The sequence below is a fragment of the Rutidosis leptorrhynchoides genome, chromosome 10 (assembly GCF_046630445.1).
Source record: "Rutidosis leptorrhynchoides isolate AG116_Rl617_1_P2 chromosome 10, CSIRO_AGI_Rlap_v1, whole genome shotgun sequence".
Taxonomy (NCBI): domain Eukaryota; kingdom Viridiplantae; phylum Streptophyta; class Magnoliopsida; order Asterales; family Asteraceae; genus Rutidosis; species Rutidosis leptorrhynchoides.
Genome location: NC_092342.1, coordinates 180,823,388 through 180,838,835, shown reverse-complemented (window position 1 = coordinate 180,838,835; position 15,448 = coordinate 180,823,388).

Sequence of the window (15,448 nt, the reverse complement as noted above, 5' to 3'; positions counted from 1 at the left end):
GTTAAGGTGTCTAACCGATGATGAAGCGTTAAAGGTGGTCAAAGAAATGCATAAAGGAGTTTGTTCGCAACATTCCGGTTTCCGTACTGTGGCGTCACGGATCATGCGACAAGGGTATTTTTGGCCTTCACTTTATCGGGATGTTGCAGAAATCATCAAAACATGTGAGAATTGTCAGATGCATGGAACAATTCAGCGTCTTCCAAAGTATGACTTGATACCGGTATCATCCGCTTGGCCGTTCTGTAAATGGGCTATTGACATTGTGGGGCCATTCAATAGGAGCACTGGTAATGCTAAGTTCTTGGTGGTAGCAATCGATTTTTTCACGAAATGGGTTGAAGCAAAGGCTTTAGCAAAAATCACAGGAGAAAATGTCAAGAAATTTGTTTGGCATGATATTATATGCCGTTATTGTAACATCCCGCGTTTTTCCGTTAAATTTAATTTTAACACCGTCTTTTTTTTTTAAACATAATCTTTCGTATATAAATTAATAGTTTCCGTGAGTAACGTTCATTATATTCCCGCTATTTAATTTTGACATCACCCGTTTACTCGAGCGTTTTAAAAATATTCGTTTGGCTAAATCCCGCACCCGCTTCTAAACTCGAGGGACTAAAATTGACACGGGGCAAACTAGTTGACTAGGTCAACTAGTCCACCCCAATCACCACCATTCAATCCCTCCATCTCTCTCTCTTTCTCTCTAGCAAGAACACACACAAACCCCAACTTCATAGAATCATCATCTAAATTCGGGATTGGAAGCAAACTTCAAAACAAATTACATATTTGGAATCCTCTCTTCATCCTCTACAATTTGATACCAACCTCATCTCGTTTGGGTAACATTTCTAAAACTCTAGATTTCTCTAAATTCGTGTTTTTGATTTGAAATGGTGTTAGTTAGTGTCTATGGCTCAAGTCTAACATGAATATATGTTTGGTTTGCTCGATTTGTTGTTTTTGGAGTAACTAGCATGAACTTGAAATGGGTGTGCTTAATCCTTGATTTTGGATGAGTTAATGTTGTTAGATTGTTAAAGTGCATGTTTTAATTGTGTTACTAGTATCACTAGCTTCGTTTTGATGCGTAGGTTGATTAAGAAAACTTCAAAAACCCGATTAATGATTTTGTGATGTTTGACTAGGGTTTGATAGTTCTTGACATGAACTTTTGGATGCTTAAATGCCATGGAATGTTAATTGTTAGTGTTTAGTAGTAATGTATGCTTCATTACCTTCAAAACGGCATATCATATGTGTGAATTGGATTCCCAAAACTTAAAATGCAATTGATGAACTTGAAACTTTGAAAATGGACTTTTAAATGATCACTTGACGAGAAATCGGTTATGGAAAATGTTGTTTTTGTTTGATGAAACATGTTTAGTTGTGTTCCTTGTCAAAAGAGCTTTCCAACGGTATAAGATACGTCTTCTAATTGTTTGCGGTTTGCGTTTTGCGTTTGTTTGAAGTTTTACCAAGTCTTGAACATTTGTAACTGACAGACACCAGACCACGACCAAGGCCGCGGCGCGGCAACCCTGGTCGCGGCGCGACATAAGCCGCGTCCAGCTTCTGTCCAACTTTTCCATTTTATGAAAAATGTTTGCTATGCTACGCACCTCCGATTAACATGTAACTTGGCCAACATGTTCATATATGATTTCTAAGCTTAGAAAAATAGTTCGGGACCCGACCCGAACGTGTTGACTTTTTCGTTGACTTTGACCAAGTTTGACTTTTAGTCAAACTTAACCAAACTTTTATGCAATCGTTCTAACATGCTTTTATACTTGATTCTTGCATGAAACTTGACAACGTGATTCACATGCTATACTATTCGAGTCGTAACGAGCCATAGGACTAATTGAACACATTTCACCCGACCTTGTGTCGTAACCGGTTAATTGATACAACTTATTTGTTTAGGTCAAGGCTAAACAACTTTCATGCATACGTTACTTTGTGAAGTACTTTTATACTCGTGCACTCGAGGTGAGATCATAGTCCCACCTTTGCAAATACTTTTATTCTTTTAAATCGTGGGCTGAGAAACATATACATTACATACTTATATACATTTCACATGTATATATACTTTTCATACTTTTATACTTTGAACACAAATGCGAATACAAAGATACAGACGAGTTAGAACAAAAGTCCTCAATCCAATTATCATTAGTTCCACTTGCAGGGTGTAAGTGTAAGCGAGTGATTATGTTGTGTGGCCATACGGGTTTAACGAACCCTCATTCAGACGGTTCGCTACCGTTAGTGGATGACATATAATTTCAACGTGCATAGTGTATGTTCTAACACTATATTCAAAATTCAGAGGGAAGATTCAGTTAAGCTTTGGTAATTGGGTGCTCGCAATACAAACTACATTCTTCGGAATAAATACGATTTGGATAATCATCTATACAAACTATTGTGGTTCAAAATATACTTTTACAAATACATTTATGATCTCACCAACGTTTTTCGTTGACAGTTTTCTATATGTTTCTCAGGTTCATACTTGGCTACTTGATACATGCTTCCGCACACTTTGATTACTTGCTTGGGGTCAAGCATACATACATACATACGCTAGGGATAGCACTTTTTGGATTCAAACCTTGGTCTACATATTTACGCTATTTATAGCAACTGTGATTTAAACTAATTATGTCGCTAAATATTTCATTCGTACTTTATAACTTTTGTAAACTTAAACTTGTTGTCGATCCGCTTGTTAAACTAAACTTTGTAAGTCTTGTACTTTTCAAATGAATGCGACATAATTTTGGTCAAACGAGTCTCATATAGGGACTACGACCACGTAACGGGACCTAAGTAGTCGGCGCCGTCAATGACGATTTGGTCGGGTCGCTACAGATGGTATCAGAGCGTTGGTTGTAGGGAACTAGGACGTGCATTAGTGTGTCTAACAGAGTCGTTAGGACGCATTAGTGAGTCTAGACTACAACCGGATAGTTAGCATTTGCATTCTGACATACATTTGCTATAGATAGCACTTACTTGACTACTTGTGCATTATACTTGAATCATTCTTAGGCAAACTTTTTAATGGTACCCAACCTTCATCCTACGAACTCGTATTCCGCCACTTTTTGGTAACACACGTAAATTCATGATTCATACACGTATGGATGACGACGACTTCATTAGTCACACTTGTTCGGGAACTCTGTCTCCCGGATTGTTATTTGCCACCGTTTCAACTTACTATCGGTTTCCCACTGGTGTTTCTTACTATCTACTTTTTGGTGTTACTACCATCACTACTCTAGGTGAGTATCGTCATCAACATTTATCACTACGGTTGCGTACTACTCGTTATCATGACTCATTACTCTTTTCATACCTGAATACATTTTTGTCTGACTCGAACCGCATTGACGTGAACAATCAATTATACACTTCCCTCGGGGAACGCTTCCTTAGATTTGCAGAAATTCTTTCGATTTAATACGAGTCACGTTTGAGACGTCGTTACATTTTGTTCATTTTAGGTCTTCACGATGACACGAACTTGAATTTATAGAGTGATGTGGGAATGGAGGTATGAGTTAGCGTAATATAACGACACTCGATCAACGTGGTTATATTACGGTAAGACATACCAAAGTTCTAGTGACACGTGATGGTGGTTAGACTCGATCAACCTAAACACCACCATGTGCCATGTACATGACTTCATCTTTTCATGTTTGGACATCCGAAAACTCCGAGAATATTGATAACAACCATACCGGGGACACCCCTTCGAATTTTGTCGAACTGTACTTATGCTTCCGAATGAATTACCGATTCCTCTCGACTTCAACCGTATGTTACACGTGTATACTATCTCGTCCTCGCACAGTCTTATTGACTAATTACGATTTACTCGTTATGCTCGCACCGAGGCGGAAACTTCTCTCTCATCACACTCGTACTTCCGGTTCAGGAAATCTTTACTCTAAACTCTCAATGGGGGGAGAGACTCTCCACGTTATACTAGTATTCACCTCGAGGGTGAATAGTTCCAACGAACGTTTTTTTTTTCTTTCAGAAACCGATGAGAACTTGCCCCGACGAACGTTTTTGGAAACTGATAAATCTTCCGCGACGCGAATTTTCTTGAGAAACTTGTCCTAACAAACTTGTGCAAATATACCTTACGGAATGTACTTTGTTTCGGATCGAGATCCTCGTTTCACTTCTAGATTTCGGAGTGCCTTACAAAAAGCCTCGGGACCACGTTTAGACATGAGTACCGCGTACCATCCGCAACCCGACGGACCGAACAAACATACGATTTAAGTCTTGAAAACTATAATACGAATTTGTATTACCAACTTCAAATTTACTTGAGGAAAGTATTTTCCTTTAGCTTAATCCTCGTACTACGATGATCTTCATTCGAGTTTTAACGTCACTCCTTTTGAAACCACATGTGACCGGAAACGTCATTCTCCTTTGTCGAACCAAGTAAACGATGATCAATTCATCGGGGCCGAGGTTATTCATGAGCAACCGAGAAAATTTATTCATATTCAGGTAAAACCCTACGCGACTCGTAATCACCAAGAGCTACGCCGATGTTAGACGTAAACATTTCAAATTCCACGTGGGAAACCGCGTCACGTTAAGAGTCGCACCTTGGAAAGGTGCAGTCCGTTTCGGGAAACATAGAAAACAAAATCCGTGATATTTTAATCCTTTTGAAATCTTGGGGAGTTTTGGACCCGTCGCTAGCCGTTTAGATTTTCCGACCCATTTTGAGTCTCCGTTTATCCTACATTCGATGTATCAACTCAAAGAAGTGTTTTGCGAAACGAGAACTTGTTATCTCCTTTGATGAACTCACTATCGACGATAACCCTCACTTCCTAGGAGGACCGGTTGAAACCATAAATCGTGAAGCCAAACCTTAAAACAACATATGATCCCGACCGTCAAAAATTCGTGGAAATACTCAAGGACGTACCTTCACTTATTCGTAGAATTTACAACGCAAGGTCTCGAGTAAGATTCAACAACTACTACTTCCAACTAAATTTCGGGACGAAATTTCTTTTGAGGTGTGGATAATGTAACATCCCGCGTTTTTCCGTTAAATTTAATTTTAACACCGTCTTTTTTTTTTAAACATAATCTTTCGTATATAAATTAATAGTTTCCGTGAGTAACGTTCATTATATTCCCGCTATTTAATTTTGACATCACCCGTTTACTCGAGCGTTTTAAAAATATTCGTTTGGCTAAATCCCGCACCCGCTTCTAAACTCGAGGGACTAAAATTGACACGGGGCAAACTAGTTGACTAGGTCAACTAGTCCACCCCAATCACCACCATTCAATCCCTCCATCTCTCTCTCTTTCTCTCTAGCAAGAACACACACAAACCCCAACTTCATAGAATCATCATCTAAATTCGGGATTGGAAGCAAACTTCAAAACAAATTACATATTTGGAATCCTCTCTTCATCCTATACAATTTGATACCAACCTCATCTCGTTTGGGTAACATTTCTAAAACTCTAGATTTCTCTAAATTCGTGTTTTTGATTTGAAATGGTGTTAGTTAGTGTCTATGGCTCAAGTCTAACATGAATATATGTTTGGTTTGCTCGATTTGTTGTTTTTGGAGTAACTAGCATGAACTTGAAATGGGTGTGCTTAATCCTTGATTTTGGATGAGTTAATGTTGTTAGATTGTTAAAGTGCATGTTTTAATTGTGTTACTAGTATCACTAGCTTCGTTTTGATGCGTAGGTTGATTAAGAAAACTTCAAAAACCCGATTAATGATTTTGTGATGTTTGACTAGGGTTTGATAGTTCTTGACATGAACTTTTGGATGCTTAAATGCCATGGAATGTTAATTGTTAGTGTTTAGTAGTAATGTATGCTTCATTACCTTCAAAACGGCATATCATATGTGTGAATTGGATTCCCGAAACTTAAAATGCAATTGATGAACTTGAAACTTTGAAAATGGACTTTTAAATGATCACTTGACGAGAAATCGGTTATGGAAAATGTTGTTTTTGTTTGATGAAACATGTTTAGTTGTGTTCCTTGTCAAAAGAGCTTTCCAACGGTATAAGATACGTCTTCTAATTGTTTGCGGTTTGCGTTTTGCGTTTGTTTGAAGTTTTACCAAGTCTTGAACATTTGTAACTGACAGACACCAGACCACGACCAAGGCCGCGGCGCGGCAACCCTGGTCGCGGCGCGACATAAGCCGCGTCCAGCTTCTGTCCAATTTTTCCATTTTATGAAAAATGTTTGCTATGCTACGCACCTCCGATTAACATGTAACTTGGCCAACATGTTCATATATGATTTCTAAGCTTAGAAAAATAGTTCGGGACCCGACCCGAACGTGTTGACTTTTTCGTTGACTTTGACCAAGTTTGACTTTTAGTCAAACTTAACCAAACTTTTATGCAATCGTTCTAACATGCTTTTATACTTGATTCTTGCATGAAACTTGACAACGTGATTCACATGCTATACTATTCGAGTCGTAACGAGCCATAGGACTAATTGAACACATTTCACCCGACCTTGTGTCGTAACCGGTTAATTGATACAACTTATTTGTTTAGGTCAAGGCTAAACAACTTTCATGCATACGTTACTTTGTGAAGTACTTTTATACTCGTGCACTCGAGGTGAGATCATAGTCCCACCTTTGCAAATACTTTTATTCTTTTAAATCGTGGGCTGAGAAACATATACATTACATACTTATATACATTTCACATGTATATATACTTTTCATACTTTTATACTTTGAACACAAATGCGAATACAAAGATACAGATGAGTTAGAACAAAAGTCCTCAATCCAATTATCATTAGTTCCACTTGCAGGGTGTAAGTGTAAGCGAGTGATTATGTTGTGTGGCCATACGGGTTTAACGAACCCTCATTCAGACGGTTCGCTACCGTTAGTGGATGAAATATAATTTCAACGTGCATAGTGTATGTTCTAACACTATATTCAAAATTCAGAGGGAAGATTCAGTTAAGCTTTGGTAATTGGGTGCTCGCAATACAAACTACATTCTTCGGAATAAATACGATTTGGATAATCATCTATACAAACTATTGTGGTTCAAAATATACTTTTACAAATACATTTATGATCTCACCAACGTTTTTCGTTGACAGTTTTCTATATGTTTCTCAGGTTCATACTTGGCTACTTGATACATGCTTCCGCACACTTTGATTACTTGCTTGGGGTCAAGCATACATACATACATACGCTAGGGATAGCACTTTTTGGATTCAAACCTTGGTCTACATATTTACGCTATTTATAGCAACTGTGATTTAAACTAATTATGTCGCTAAATATTTCATTCGTACTTTATAACTTTTGTAAACTTAAACTTGTTGTCGATCCGCTTGTTAAACTAAACTTTGTAAGTCTTGTACTTTTCAAATGAATGCGACATAATTTTGGTCAAACGAGTCTCATATAGGGACTACGACCACGTAACGGGACCTAAGTAGTCGGCGCCGTCAATGACGATTTGGTCGGGTCGCTACAGTTATGGCGTACCAAATGAAATAGTTAGCGATAACGGCAAGCAATTTGCAGAAAATCCATTTCGGAGTTGGTGTGAAGAGCTGGGCATCAAAAAAATTTTTACATCTGTTGCTCATCCCCAAGAGAACGGACAAGTGGAGGTTACCAATAAGGAAATTGTTGCTGGCATTAAGGCACGATTAGGTCTAAGTCAAACTGGATGGGTGGATGAATTGCCAAATGTATTGTGGGCACACCGGACGACGCCAAAGCGGAGCACGGGGGAAACACCTTTCAGTCTGGTGTATGGAACAGAGGCAGTGATACCGGCTGAGATATGTGTGCCAACGCAACGCATTATGGCATTTGATGTTGAGGTTAATTCTGAGGCGTTAAGAGAGAATCTCAATTTATTGGAGGAAAGAAGGTTGATGGCCGCCATCCGGCAAGCGGATCACAAACATAAAATGGCAAAATATTATAACAAGAAAGTGCAGCATGTGCAATTTGAAGTAGGTGATTTAGTGCTACGTGATAATGAAGCAAGCAGCCAAATCAAATTTGGAAAGCTAGCCCCAAAATGGGAAGGACCTTATAAGGTCACGAAAGTAAATCAGAACGGATCCTACATGCTTGCTGCGCCTTCCGGCGAGCAATATGAAAGAGCTTAGAATGCAATGAATTTAAAGAAATTTTATGCGTAGCACTATATGCATGGACAGCTTGATCAACTGTCAAATGCATGAGATATAGTCATAAATGTAAAAATTTCTTTAAGGAATATGAATAATAGCAATTATTCTTATGGCAATATTTTTCAAATTTTATCCGGCCAAGGATTTTTTAGCCTAGGTGTCACATAGCTGTGTGTCATCCCTACCCGCAGAAAGAAAGAGAGCCTTTCGGTGGTAGAAGTACAATCATACTCAAAATGGTTGTATCGATAGTGAGACATGTAGAACTCACTAAAACATCGAAGCGATGAAACGAATCTACAAAAAATGTCATGACACATATACACAAAATACAAAACAAAACAGAAAACGGATCATAGTGTCCAGCAAAATATCTAAAGGCGAAAATAATTCATAACTTTTCCTCATGAATTTCATGACGGAAGGCGTATGGCGGAGAATATGTTTTTAATATTCATAACTATAATGATTGCAACGTACAATCTCAGTATCTTGAACATTGTTCATTACAATAATCTTACTAAGTTACATCATATCTTTCTAATATACATAACTAAATGCAATATTAAGCGTTATGTAAAAGCAGATGTATAAAAACATAATTCATTCTGTGGAGTGTAATTCAATACATCATCTATTGTTACATCCGGCCTTTTACACATATTTTCAAGATCAGAAAACTTTATATTTTCTATTGAGGCACCGGCTTCATCAGCTTCTAAAATAGCATTTTCATTAATTTTTGATGTGATTACCTCAGGAAGAGGATTTGGAAGTTCTGGTAGTTTTTTCTTCATAAAGTTGAAAAAATTTAACCGTTCAGCAGATTTTGCAAGGCGGACAAACTCACCGATTTTGTGAGATAGTGCTTGACAGTTAAAGACACGCTCTACAAGTGCAGGAATGCCAGTTATCATTCGTTTTTCATTCTCCTCTTTGGCTTTAAGCTATTCCTTCAATATGTTATTTTCCTCAACTAATTTTTCTTTCACCTTCACTAGTTCATCAATTTTGCTCAGATGCCGTGTTTCTCTGAAAGATAGTACTTTAACTTGCTCCTTATATTCCGCCCTCTGACTGTTGCAATTTTCATAATGCCTCTTCATTGTCTCGTATTCCCTCTTCATCTCTGTGGCTATTCATTCAGCCTTGGTTACTTTCTCCTTTTCAGCAGTTAGCTCCTTATTTGTAGTGACTTCACTATTCTGCAAATCAGATAGGCGTTGAAGGTCATTCAAACCAGAAGCAATGTTCAGAATAATGCTTTGTGCCTTAACTTTCTTGGCATCTACATCAGATAAGTTGCTAAAAAATTGCGCTAGTGAAGGGCACACCATGGCATTCAGAAAAGTCATGAAATCTTCATACGAATGTGGTGGTCCTTTTAAAAGAGAAGAGAGCATGTTTGTGTCAAGATTGGGAAACGTAATTTGTTGTTGAGAAGAACTAGGTCCAGCTCCCTGTTGAGCAGATGACGAAGGAATTTGACCAGTTCTTCTCCTCTTGGCGGAAGGCGGAAGAGTTGCTAAGATAGTGTCTTGATGTGATGCACTAGCTGTTGAAGATAAAGGAAAATTGTTACTTATAAAAGAGTTCCAATATGCTTCACAACATTTCAAAGGTGGCATAAAATATAAGGAAGGGTTTGGATTATAAAATCCACCAGTACTGGGTATGTAATAAAACAAGTACAGGTTTTGGTATAGAATTTTGCATAATTCAGTGTTGTCATTTTCATTACCCGAGGTACGACGTTCTCTAGAGGCAATCCGATTCATACCTATGTCTTCTTCTTCTTCTTCTTCTTCATCTTCCTCCTCCCTCACTTCATCTGTTTTGGAGGTATCATAATTCTCTCAGTGCTAAAAGTAAGCTGTGAATAACATGATGATCGCATAGCGGTAAGCGGAGTAATTTCTGCAAAAAATTAAAGCGTCACAGTGATTAAATGGATAGATACAGAAGAACATTTTATTTAAGCATATATAGCAAAAGTAAATGCTTACTCTTTTTCCCAGCATGAATACAAGCATAACCTTGAGAGATATCCCAATCTTGGCTCATGGATGTCAGCGAAAGCATGTGTTCCCCATATTTAATATCATTAATTTGTTCAGCTTTAATCTTCTTAAACAAAAGGTTTTCTTTGGTGACGAGTTTTGGAAAGGTAACAGAAATGTTATGCGAATATTTGCGCCATTCTCGAGTAGCTGAGTATTGTTTATCAATTACATCTTCATTTATGAAAATAAATGAAGCATACCAGTTATCGCCAGGATGATCAACTGCAGGTTTCAGAAACCCATGTAAACCAACCATTTTCATGGCGTGCTATGCGTACCAGATGACAAAATATTCGAATTGATGGCTCAATTTTCCTTGCGTAACAATACATTTCAAAAATCAAGATCTTTCGAATTGATGCTGGTTCGAATTGACCAACAGCAACACCGAAAAATCTGCAAACTTCTAAGAAGAAGGGTGTAAATTGTAAACATAAGCAAAATCTGAAGATTGAATGGCCATAAATGGCAACTTTGCCAGGGGGCGGTGAACAGGCTCTGGCATTAATTGCAGGAATCACTGGTTCAACACCAGCTAATCTAGGGAAATGTTGCAGTAGCTCGCTTAAATATCTCTCATTTACTCTGCTAGGAATAGCTGCAACATCCTTTATGGCTGCCATTAATGTTCTAATGAAATAGAAAATAAAGAAGGTATTAATGGAAGAAGATGAATACTGTAGAAGGAAGTTGTAAAAGTGAATTATCGGTTAGGGTTTATGATGGTTAAAAGTAAGAAGATATAACAGCTGTAGTTAGTGGTGAATTGGGGGTTTTGTTTTCAGCCACACACGTGTAAGGACAAGATAAAAAGGTGAGTACATCGAAGAGTCCTTTTACAGCTAAGAGGCGCGTGCGATATTTTAGCAATCATCATGTTGTCAGTAAAATTCGCCTATCATTTAATGCCTGTGGTGTGATTCCCAATGCGAAAGGAAAAGGTGAAATGTGAAGATTTTGGTTAGCATGCGTTATCAAAAGTTTAACAACTTAATCATTTTTCAAATGCTTAAGTCCTTAAACTGGGGGGACTTAATGGTGTATCCTATCGTATACACACATAAAAGGCATAATGGTTGCATAAAAATAGCATCAGGAAGGCTGGAAACAACAGTTTTGTGGAATTATCCGTCCAGCGTTCTCCGCTGTACAGGCTGCTCCGTCATGCGTAAGCCCTGAAGGTCGCCTAGCGCATAAGCCCTGGCCGGAGAGTGCCGCATTTAGCATAAATTTCGGAGCACATGTAACAGAACGTATCATCATTTGACACATGTCCCCAAGCAAATCTGGTAGATCTGACACTATAAATAGACCCATTGGGTCGTCATTTTACATAAGTTCAGATATTCTGCCAACTTTAAGAGCTGAGACTTCACTTCTCTTTCTCTCTCTACTTTCTCTCACTAGAAGTCATCCGGCTAGCACTTATATGCTCTACGGATGATAGATTCATTAAGCCACCCCACAAGTTTCTATACTTGTGAACCGGGTCTGCAGGGATTATTTCCCGAGGGTAAAAATCAATCGGCAACACTCCGCCCTCCTAAAGCTAGATCACTTCTAGTCTCTTGTTGACATACTAAGCCTTACCTCATAAGGAAATAGGTGTTAATAGTGGAAAAGCTTGAGCTGGTTACAAAGAAGCATCCTCATCCATATAAACTTCAATGGCTTAACCAAGGCAGTGAGGTAAAGGTTACTCGCCAAGTTACTGTTCCATTTTCAATTGGTACTGTTTATCAAGATGAGATCACTTGTGATGTTATTCCTATGGATGCTTGTCATTTGCTGCTTGGTAGACCTTGGTTGTTTGATAAGTATGTCTATCATAATGGACATCAAAATACTTACTCACTGTATGTGAATGGAAAGAAGATCACCCTCACTTCTTTAAAGCCTAGTAAAATACCTAGAGCTGAACCTACTGTTAAGAATGATAAAAAATTGTTTATGACTCAAGCTGAAGTTGATACTGAGTTAAAGGGTGGTACTGGTGCTTATTTATTGCTGATGGTTGAAAATGATGAGTTGAACCAGCATGATGAAATACCAGCTAGGGTAAAGCCATTGTTATCCGAATTTGCTGATGTGTTTCCTACTGAGTTACCTACTGGTTTACCACCAATCAGGGGTATTGAACATCAAATTGATCTTGTACCTGGATCTGTTCTTCCTAATAAAGCAGCTTATCGATGTTCCCCTCATGAAGCAAAAGAATTAGAAAAGCAAGTTAATGAGTTGGTTGCCAAGGGATATGTTAGAACCAGCATGAGTCCTTGTTCAGTACCAGCTTTACTGGTTCCAAAGAAAGATGGTTCTATGAGAATGTGTGTAGACAGCCGAGCTATTAACAACATCACCATCAAGTATAGGTATCCCATACCTAGATTAGATGATATGCTAGATGAGCTGCATGGTTCTTGTGTGTTTTCCAAAGTTGATCTTAGAAGTGGGTATCATCAGATTCGAATGAAAGGAGGAGATGAATGGAAGACAGCTTTCAAGATCAAAGGTGGATTATTCGAGTGGTTGGTTATGCCTTTTGGGTTGTCTAATGCACCCAGCACATACATGAGGCTTATGAATGAAGTGCTCAGGCCACTTATTGGCCAGTTTGTGGTTGTTTACTTTGATGATATCCTAGTGTACTCAAAAACTAAAGAAGAACACTTGGATCATCTGAGGAAAGTATTTGAGCTATTAAGGCAGAATCAGTTATATGCAAAGCTGGAGAAGTGTGATTTCTTTGTCAGCAAAGTAGTGTTTCTTGGATATGTGGTTTCTGAAGAAGGCATTTCAATGGATCCATCTAAGGTGGAAGCAATCAGATCATGGCCTAGTCCTTCTACCATCACTGAAGTCAGAAGTTTTCATGGTTTAGCTTCATTTTATAGAAGATTTATCAAAGACTTCTCCACAATTATTGCTCCAATTACTGATTGTTTGAAGAAAGGGGTATTTGAATGGTCCAGTTCTGCACAATCAGCATTTGAATCGTTGAAAAAGAAGCTAAGTTCAACACCTATACTTGCTTTGCCTAATTTTGATATGCTATTTGAACTTGAATGTGATGCAAGTGGTGTTGGCGTTGGAGCTGTGCTAGTGCAAGGAAAAAGACCAGTAGCTTATTTCAGTGAAAAGCTAAATGGATCAAAGCTGAATTATAGCACTTATGATAAAGAGTTTTATGCCATCATTCGAGCTGTTGATCATTGGTCGCATTATTTGAAGCCAAGGCAGTTTGTTCTCTTTTCTGATCATGAAGCATTGAAATACATTAATGGGCAGCACAAACTAAATCCAAGGCATGCAGAATGGGTTGAATTCTTGCAAATGTACTCCTTTGTGTCTAAACACAAGGCTGGTACTTCTAATGTTGTTGCAGATGCTCTTTCAAGAAGATATTCTTTGTTGTCAATTCTGGAAGCTAGAGTTCTTGGATTTTCATTTGTTAAGGAGTTATATGAAGCTGATCCAGACTTTGCTCCTATTTTGAACTGTTCTCCTGCTGAGTCCAAAAGAGATTATGTTGAGCAAGATGGTTTTCTATTCAAGGGCAGCAGATTGTGCATCCCAAAAGATTCAATCAGGGAGTTGCTGATTAGAGAAGCACATGGAGGTGGTTTAGCTGGTCATTTTGGGATTAACAAGACATTGGATATCCTAAGTGAACACTTTTACTGGCCATGTATGGATAAAGAAGTCAAAGCTGTGATTAATCGCTGTGCTACATGCTGTCAAGCTAAGTCAGCATTTCATAAGGGTTTGTATACTCCTCTTCCTGTTCCCAACCAACCATGAGAAGATTTAAGCATGGACTTTATTGTTGCATTGCCAAGAACTCAGCGAGGCAAAGATTCTATTATGGTTGTTGTTGACAGGTTTTCAAAGATGGCTCATTTCATAGCCTGCAACAAAACCAATGATGCTACTGTTGTTGCTACTTTATTCTTCAAAGAAATTGTTCGTCTTCATGGAGTTCCCAAAACCATTGTGTCTGATCGAGATACAAAGTTCTTAAGCTATTTTTGGAAGACATTATGGAAGCTGCTTGGAACAAAGCTTTTATTCAGCACTTCTCACCATCCCCAAACTGATGGTCAAACTGAAGTTACCAATAGAACTGTGGGAATGTTGCTAAGGGCACTTGTGAAGAAAAGTTTGAAGGAGTGCGATTTGAAGCTTGCTCAAGCTGAATTTGCTTTTAATAGAGCACCTAATTACTCCACAGGAAAATCACCATTTGAAATCTGCTATGGTGCAAATCCACTCACACCCATTGATCTGATTCCACTGTTAACACCTATTTCCTTATGAGGTAAGGCTTAGTATGTCAACAAGAGACTAGAAGTGATCTAGCTTTAGGAGGGCGGAGTGTTGCCGATTGATTTTTACCCTCGGGAAATAATCCCTGCAGACCCGGTTCACAAGTGTAGAAACTTGTGGGGTGGCTTAATCAATATGTCGTCCGTAGGGCGTATAAGTGCTAGCCGGATGACTTCTAGTGAGAGAAAGTAGAGAGAGAAAGAGAAGTGAAGTCTCAGCTCTCAAAGTTGTCAGAATATCTGAACTGTGTAAAATGACGACCCAAGGGGTCTATTTATAGTGTTAGATCCACCAGATTGCTCGGGGACACGTGTCAGATGATGATACGTTCTGTTATTCGTGGTCTGAAATTTATGCTGAAAGTGCCATTCTCCGGCGAGGGCTTACACGCTAGGCGGCCTTCAGGGCTTACGCATGACGGAGCAGCTGATAAGGCTAAAAAGGAACATATATTTCATAGCAAAATCCCCCAAGAAAGACAAGATTTTAGTTGCAATTGTTCCATTTTCGAGTAATATTCGTTTATTTTAAATAAGTGCGAAGACAAAAGGCGAAAACGAAGATTTGAAGACGCAAAGGTCCAAAAAGCTCAAAAGTACAAGATACAATCAAAAAGGTTCAAATTATTGATGAAGAACGTCTAAAAATGACAAGAGTACAAGTTACAAAACGCAAAGTACACAATATAAAATTGTACGAAAGGACGTTCGAAAATCCGGAACCGAGGCATGAACCAACTTTCAGCGCTCGACGCAACGGTGTAAAAATTACGAGTCAACTATGCACAAGAATAAAATATAATATTTAAATAATTC